The sequence below is a fragment of the Mustela putorius genome, unplaced genomic scaffold (assembly GCF_011764305.1).
Source record: "Mustela putorius furo isolate JIRA1106 unplaced genomic scaffold, ASM1176430v1.1 tig00003848_pilon_pilon_pilon, whole genome shotgun sequence".
In the NCBI taxonomy this organism is placed as follows: domain Eukaryota; kingdom Metazoa; phylum Chordata; class Mammalia; order Carnivora; family Mustelidae; genus Mustela; species Mustela putorius.
The window spans coordinates 729850-738901 of NW_025422001.1; positions in this window are offsets into that span (position 1 = coordinate 729850).

The window sequence follows — 9052 nt, forward strand, 5'->3', positions numbered from 1 at the left end:
AAAAAAGAATTACCTACCACAATCAAGAGGGATTTGTTCCTGGGATGCAGGGGTTGTTCAATACTTGCAAATCAATCAACGTCATACACCACATTAATAATAGAAAGTGTAAGAACCATATAATTTTCTCAATAGATGCAGAAAAAGACTTTGACAAAATACAGAATCCATTCTTTATTAAAAAGAAAAAAAATCAACAAAATAGGCATAGATGGAACATAACTAAACATCATAAAATCCACATATGAAAGACCCACAGCATCCTCAGTGGGGAAAAACTGAAAGCTTTTCCTCTATGGTCAGAAACAAGACAAGGATATCCGCTGTCACCATTGTCATTTAACATAGTACTGGAAGTGCTAGCCTCAGCAATTAGACAACAAAAAGAAATAAAAATCATCCAAATTGTCAAGGCAGAAGGCAAACTTCCACTATTAGCAGACAACATGATACTCTATGTAGAAAACTCGAAAGACTCCACCAAAAAATTGCTAGAACTTATGCACAATTTCAGCAAAGTTGCTGGATGGAAAATCAATATACTGAAATCTGTTGCATTTCTGTATATCAATAATAAAGAATCAGAAAAAAAAATCAAGGAATAAATCACATTTACAATTACAACAAAATCCATCAGATAGGATTAAATTTAATCAATGAGATAGAAGATCTGTATTCTGCAATTTGTAGAATATTTATAAAAGATATTAAAGATGACACAAAGAAATGGAAAAAATATTCCATGTTCATGGATTGGAAGAAGAATTATTGGCAATCTACACATATAATACAATCTCTATCAAAACACCACCAGTATTTTTCACAGAGCTAAAACAAACAATCCTAAAATTTGTATGTAACCAAAGAAGACCCTGAATGGACAAGGAAATTTTTAAAAAGAAAGGCAAAACTGAAGGCATCATGATTCTGTACTTCAAGCTATGTTACAAAGCTGTAGTGATCAAGACAGGATGATACTGGCACAAACACATAGATCAATGGAACAGAATGGAATACCCAGAAATGACACACAACTATGTGGTCAACTAATTTTTTAGAAAATATTTTATTTATTTATTTATTTGACACAGAGAGAGAGAGGGAGAGAGAGAGAGAATGCAAGAGAGGGAGCACAAGCCATGGGAGAGGGCGAGGGAGAAGCAGGCTTCTTGCTGAGTAAGGAGCCTGATGCAGGGCTTGATCCCAGGACCCTGGGATCATGACCTGAGCCCAAGACAGATGCCTAATGACTGAATCACCCAGGCACCCCAAGGCCAACTAACTTTTGACAAAGCAGAAAAGAATATCTAATGGAATAAAAAGTGTCTTCAACAAATGTTGGAAAAATTGGACTGCAAAATCTGAAAGAATGAACCTGGACCACTTTCTTACACCCTACACAAAAATAAATTAAAAATGGATAGAAGACCTAAGTGTATGACAGGAAAACATCAAAATCTTAGAAGAGAACAGAGGCAGAAAATTCTTTGACCTCAGCTGTAGCAACTTCTTACTACATATATCCTCTGAAGCAAGGGAAACAAAAGCAAAAATGAACTATTGGGGCTTTATCAAGATAAAAACTTCTGCATAGTGAAGCAAACCAACCAACCAACCAACAAACAAAAAACAAAACAAAACAAACAAAAAACCCTAAAAGGCAGTATATAGAATGAGGGAAGATATTTTCAAATGACATATCTGATAGATAGTGTCCAATATCTATAAAGAACTTATCAAACCCAATACCTCAAAAAACAAATAATGTGGTGAAGAAATGGACAGATGATATGAATAGATATTTCCCAGAGAAGACATCCAGATTGGTAACATACACATGAAAAGATGCTCAACATCACTCATCATCAGGGAAATACATATCAAAATGATGATAAAATACCACCTCACACCTGTCAGAATGGCTTAAAATCAACAACATAAGACAGAGTAGATGTTGGCAAACATGTGGAGAAGGGGGAATCCTCCTGTATCATTGGTGGGATGCAAACTGGTCCAGTCACTCTGATCAACAGTATAAAGTTTCCTTAAAAAGTTAAAAATAGAACTACCATACTACCTAGCAATTGCACTACTAGGTATACAGGCACTACCAAAGGATACAGAAAAGCTGATTCAAAGAGGTACATACACCTCAACATTTATATCAGCTTCATCAACAATACCAAAGCTATGGAAAAAACCCAAATGTCCATCAACTGATGAATTAATAAATCATAATTATTAATAATAATATTAATAATTAAGTATGAAATAAGTATAATAATTTTGTTATATATTAATAAATATAATTCTTAATAATTCATAATATATATAACAACTGGGTTATATATATAAAGTAGTATTATTTAGCCACAAAAATGTATGAAATCTTTATATTTGCTATAATGTGGATGGAGCTAGAGTGTATTATGCTAAGTGAAATAAGTCACTCAGTATAAGATAAATACCATATGATTTTAATCACATATGGATTTTAAGAAACAAAACAGATGGACATGTAGGAAGCAGGGGAAAGAAAATAGAGGGGAAGCAAACCATAAAAGACTCTTAACTACAGAGAACAAATTAAGGGTTGACGGAGGGAGGTGAGTGGAGAATGTGCTTAAAGGGTGATGCATATTAAGGAGAGCACTTGTTATGATGACCATTGTGTGTTTTAAATAAGTGATGCATCACTAACTATACTCCTGAAACCAAATTACACTGTATGGTAACTAACAAGAATTTAAATAAAGATTTGGAACAAAAGAAAAAAAAAACATGGAGAACAACCTGATGGTTACCAGAATGGAGTCTGGTAAGGGGAGGGGATGGATTAAATAGGTGATGGGGGCAGGTGCCTGGCTGGGTCAATCGGTTGAAAGTCTGACTCTTGATTTTGTCTCCATATTGGGCTCTGCACCCAGTGGGGGGTCTTCTTCTCTCACTCACCCCCTTCTCTCCCCCTCTGCCTTTCTTTTTACCCCTCCCCCTTTCATGCTCTCTATTTCTCTAAAAATAAAAAATAAACCTTTAAATAAGTGATGATGGGGCTTAAGGAGTGCAGTTGTTCTGATGAATAACAATTGATGTATGGAAGTGTTGAATCATTATATTGGTCACCTCAAACTAATATTATACTGTGTGTTAACTAATTGGAATTTAAGTAAAAACAATGAAATTTTCAATCAACATTTGAGTTTACTGAATTTTATCGTATTACTACTAGGTACATATTCCCATTTTTACAATTACACTGTTTCTGCACCTCCAGTACATGAGGTTATAATCCTATAACCTATAGTGTTCTCTAGTGGAATTGAACCAACACTGTGTGTATGTGTGTTGGTGTGTGAATGCATGTATATATACAAGAATTGACTCACTTGTTTTTATACCACAGAAGTACAAATTATGCAAGGTAGGCAAGCAGGCTGGAGATCCAGAGAAGAGTTGGTATTGCAGCTGAAGTCCAGGACTGTGGGGAAGCAAACTTCCATTTTCCTCAAAGGACCTCAGTGTATTTTCTCTTAAGGCCTTCAGCTTATTGGATGAGATCCACCCACATAATAAAAGTTAATGTCTATTCAAAAGCTACAGATTTAAATATTTATCTTGTCTACAAATACCTTAAAAGTAAGTAATATCAAGACCTGTGTTTAAACAAATATTATAGGAAAATAGCTTAGCCATATTGACACATAAAATTAAACATCACACCTTTCTAAAATACTATTTGACCAAATAAAATTTCTTTGTCCTTTTAATCTTTTACATGTGTCAATCCAAATACACTTTAATCATTTTTTTCTTTTCTGAATTTGTCCTACTATTTCCATGATTAATGCTAAACCATCAATTAATCACGATTTTTGTAGAAAAAATTAACTCACAAGCAAACAAAACAACTATGTGAACTTGCTTAAAATGCCAATCAAATGTAAAGTCTCAACTATAAATATATGGATAAATACACAAACCATTGCTCTATTACAAAAAAAGAAAAAAGTGTCAGCCCTTCTTATTGTATATAACTCTAGAGCTAGGAATTTTAAAAGATTTTCCTACATTTACTATGCTGAGATCATAGCAAAAAACATCTAGCATCACAGCACAATTGTGAAAATTATACACAATTTTCTCTGGGGAATTGCATACTGTGTGTAAGAACTTGTAATAGAGCCATGAACTATAGAATAGAATGTTGACATATCTGTTGGACATATCACAATTAATTCATCTTTTAAAATTTTCTTATTACTCTGTGGAGTCTAATGTTGAAAGGCACATTTTAACTGGAGAAAAAATGCCCATTTACAATTTAAAATTTTTCAGTTAATAAAAATCAATATATCTGGTTATACTGAGGAAACAAATTATATGATAAATTACATGAAAGTTCTTGACTATTAAAAATTGCTCCAAACAGAACGCTGGACCCCCTCAGTGAATGGGAGCATGGGCTGGAGACTGTGAGTCCTGATTCCATTCCTGCTGTTAGAGGGGGATGTTGCTTAGTCATTCCTATGTCCTGGTGTATTCATGTAGCAAACTGATAAACATTTGAAGGGTATTTGATTCTCTGGGGACTGAGAAAACAGCTTACCTTTTCTATGTGGAAAAAAGCTTCATGCACCCTGATCTAGTTCAGCTGTCAACATTGGATTTTACTGCAGTATGTACTGTGTGATCTCTGCATTGCTGTAACCATATCTTTAGTTGAGATTTCAGGGGAGGAGCAAGATAGCAGTGGAGTAGGAGACCTAAATATCATCAGGTCCCAGGAGTTCAGCTGGATATTTATCAAATGATTCTGAATACCTACAAACTCAACAGGAGATTGAAGAGAAGAGTAGCAATTCTAGGAAAAGAAAATTGACTGCTTTCCTGATGGTAGGATGTGGGGTGAAGTGAATCCAGGACAACATTTGGGAGGATAGATTGTGGAGGAAGCAAAGCACATAATCAGAACTTTTGGAAGTCAGCTCCGCTGAGAGATGTCACTCTAGAGACTAAGCAGGGGGTGGAGTCCTTATGGAGACAGTGTAGTCTCAGGACCCTTGGGGGTCACAAAAAGACCAGGGATATCTGAGTGTGGCAGAGCTCTGAGATATTGGAGCAGGAAAGCTGGCTACAGAGATGGAGCAGAGGCATGGGCTCTCAGCTCAGGGTTACCTTAAATCATGATCAAAGACACATTCAGGCCACTACTCTTTGAGCAGGGCCCCCACAAGTGGCAGATCCAGGGAGATTCCCTCCTTCCTCCTCTGTCAGGGGCTGTGCAGCACACTGCAAGAGTTACTCGGGTTTGGAGACTCCAGGTGGGGCTGTGCACCAGAGATAGAAATGCTCAGTCACAAGCTTGGTGAGCTTGGAGTGTGGCTGGAGGACCGGCAGAGAAGTGAATCCAAAAGCGACGGGGAAGATAGACCCCGGGGGGAGGGGCCGGCTCCCGGCAAGCGGCGGAGCAACCGCGCACAAAATCAGGACTTTTAAAAGTCTGTTCCGCTGAGGGGACATCGCTCCAGAGGCTAAACCGGGGCGAAGCCCACGCGGGGTCAGCGTGGCCTCAGGTCCCGCAGGGTCACAGAAGGATCGGGGGGTGTCTGAGTGTCGCAGAGCTTGCGGGTATTGGAACGGGAAAGCCGGCTACAGAGACAGAGCTGACAGTAAGCTCGCAGCTCCGTGTTACCTTGAACCGGTCGCAGGCTCGGTGAGCTCGGAGCGCGGCCGGAGGTCAGGCAGACGGGAGTAACTGGGCGCTGTTCTCTGAGGGCGCACTGAGGAGTGGGGCCCTGGGCTCTCGGCTCCTCCGGGCCGGAGACCAGGAGGCCGCCATTTGTATTCCCGTCCTCTGGAACTCTACGGAAAGCGCTCAGGGAACAAAAGCTCCTGAAAGCAAACCCGAGCGGATTACTCACCCCGGCCCCGGGTAAGGGCGGGTGTAATTCCGCCTGGGGCAAAGACACTTGAGAATCACTACAACAGGCCCCTCCCCCAGAAGATCAACAAGAAATCCAGCCGAGAGACCAAGTTCACCTACCAAGGAGTGCGGTTTCAATACCAAGGAGAGCAGCAGAATTCCAGAGAGGAGAGAAAGCCAAGCACGGAACTCATGGCTTTTTTCCTGTGATTTTTTTTAGTCTTGCAGTTAATTTAATTTTTTTTTTCTTTTTTTTTTTTTTTTTTTTTTTCTCGCCTTCGGGTAAATTTTTTTTTTTTTAACTGTTACCTTTTTTCTTTTTTTAACGATTTTTTACTAGTTTATCTATATATATATATATTTTTTATTTTTTTCATTTTTCTTAGGTGGTTTTTTTTTTAAAAATTCTTTTCTTTTCTTTTCTTTTTTTTTTTTTTTTTTTTTTTTTTTTTTTTTTTTTTTTTTTTTTTTTTTCTTTTTTTCCTTTTTGAACCTCTTTTTATCCCCTTTCTCCCCACTCACGATTTTGGGATCTCTTCTAATTTGGTTTAAAGCATATTTTCCTGGGGTTGTTGCCACCCTTTTAGTATTTTACTTGCCCCTTCATTTACTCTTATCTGGACAAAATGACAAGACGTAAAAATTCAACACAAAAAAAAAAAAACAAGAGGCAGTACCGAAGGCTAGGGACCTAATCAATACAGACATCGGTAATATGTCAGATCTAGAGTTCAGAATGACAATTCTCAAGGTTCTAGCCGGGCTCGAAAAAAGGCATGGAAAGATATTAGAGAAACCCTCTCGAGAGATATAAAAGCCCTTTCTGGAGAAAGAAAAAAGAACTAAAATCTAACCAAGGTGAAATCAAAAAAAGCTATTAATGAGGTGCAATCAAAAATGGAGGCTCTAACTGCTAGGATAAAATGAGGCAGCAGAAGAAGAAAGAATTAGTGATATAGAAGACCAAATGACAGAGAATAAAGAAGCTGAGCAAAAGAGGGACAAACAGCTACTGGACCACGAGGGGAGAATTTCGAGAGATAAGTGACACCATAAGACGAAAAACAACATTAGAATAATTGGGATTCCAGAAGAAGAAGAAAGAAAGGAGAGGGGAGCAGAAGGTATACTGGAGAGAGAATTATTGGGGAGAGAATTTCCCCAATATGGCAAAGGGAACGAGCATCAAAATTCAGGAGGTTCAGAGAATGCCCCTCAAAATCAATAAGAATAGGAATAGGCCCCACACCCCGTCACCTAATAGTAAAATTTACAAGTCTCAATGACAAAGAGAAAATCCTGAAAGCAGCCCGGGAAAAGAAGTCTGTAACATACAATGGTAAAAATATTAGATTGGCAGCTGACTTATCCCCACAGAGACCTGGCAGGCCAGAAAGAGCTGGCATGATATTTTCAGAGCACTACTAAACGAGAAAAACATGCAGCCAAGAATACTATATCCAGCTAGGCTATCATTGAAAATAGAAGGAGAGATTAAAAGCTTCCAGGACAAACAACAACTGAAAGAATTTGCAAATACCAAACCAGCTCTACAGGAAATATTGAAAGGGGTCCTCTAAGCAAAGAGAGAGCCTAACAAGTGGTAGATCAGAAAGGAACAGAGACCATATACAGTAACAGTCACCTTACAGGCAATACAATGGCACTAAATTCATATCTCTCAATAGTTACCCTGAATGTGAATGGGCTAAATGCCCCTGTCAAAAGACACAGGGTATCAGAATGGATAAAAAAAAAAAAAAACCCATCTATATGTTGCCTCCAAGAAACACATTTTAAAGCCCGAAGACACCTCCAGATTAAAAGTGAGGGGGGTGGAAAAGAATTTACCATGCTAATGGACATCAGAAAAGAAAGCAGGAGGAGTGGCAATCCTTATATCAGATCAATTAGATTTTAAGCCAAAGACTATAATAAGAGATGAGGAAGGACACTATATCATACTCAAAGGGTCTGTCCAACAAGAAGATTTAACAATTTTAAATATCTATGCCCCCAATGTGGGAGCAGCCAACTATATAAAACCAATTAATAACAAAATCAAAGAAACACACATCAACAATAATACAATGATAGTAGGGGACTTTAACACTCCCCTCACTGAAATGGACAGGTCATCCAAGCAAAAGATCAGCAAGGAAATAAAGGCCTTAAATGACACACTGGACCAGATGGACATCACAGATATATTCAGAATATTTCATTTCATCCCAAAGCAACAGAATACACATTCTTCTCTAGTGCACATGGAACATTCTCCAGAATAGATCACATCCTCGGTCCTAAATCAGGACTCAACCGGTATCAAAAGATTGGGATCATTCCCTGCATATTTTCAGACCACAATGCTCTAAAGCTAGAACTCAACCACAAAAGGAAGTTTGGAAAGAACCCCCCAAATACATGGGAGACTAAACAGTATCCTTCTAAAGAATGAATGGGTCAACGGGGGGGAAATTAAAGAAGAATTGAAAAAAATCATGGAAAAACAAATGATAATGATAAAAATACAACGGTTCAAAATCTGTGTGGACACACAACAAAGGCAGTCCTGAGAGGAAAAATATATAGCGGTACAAGCCTTTCTCAAGAAACAAGAAAAGGTCTCAGGTACACAACCTAACCCTACACCTAAAAGCTAGAAGGAGCTGGAGAAAGAAACAAGAAAGAAACCCTAAGCCCAGCAGGAGAAGAGAGAAATCATAAAGATCAGAGCAGAAATCAATGAAATAGAAACCAAAAAAAACAATAGAGAACAAATCAACGAAACTAGGAGCTGGTTCTTTGAAAGAATTAATAAAATTGATAAACCCCTGGCCCGACTTATCAAAAAGAAAAGAGAAAGGACCCAAATAAATAAAATCATGAATGAAAGAGGAGAGAGATCACAACTAAACACCAAAGAAATACAAACTATTATAAGAACATACTATGAGCAACTCTACGGCAATAAATTTGACAATCTGGAAGAAATGGATGCATTCCTAAACATATAAACTACCACAACTGAACCAGGAAGAAATAGAAAGCCTGAACAGACCCCCATAACCAGTAAGGAGATTGAAACAGTCATTAAAAATCTCCAAACAAAAAAAAGCCCAGGGCCAG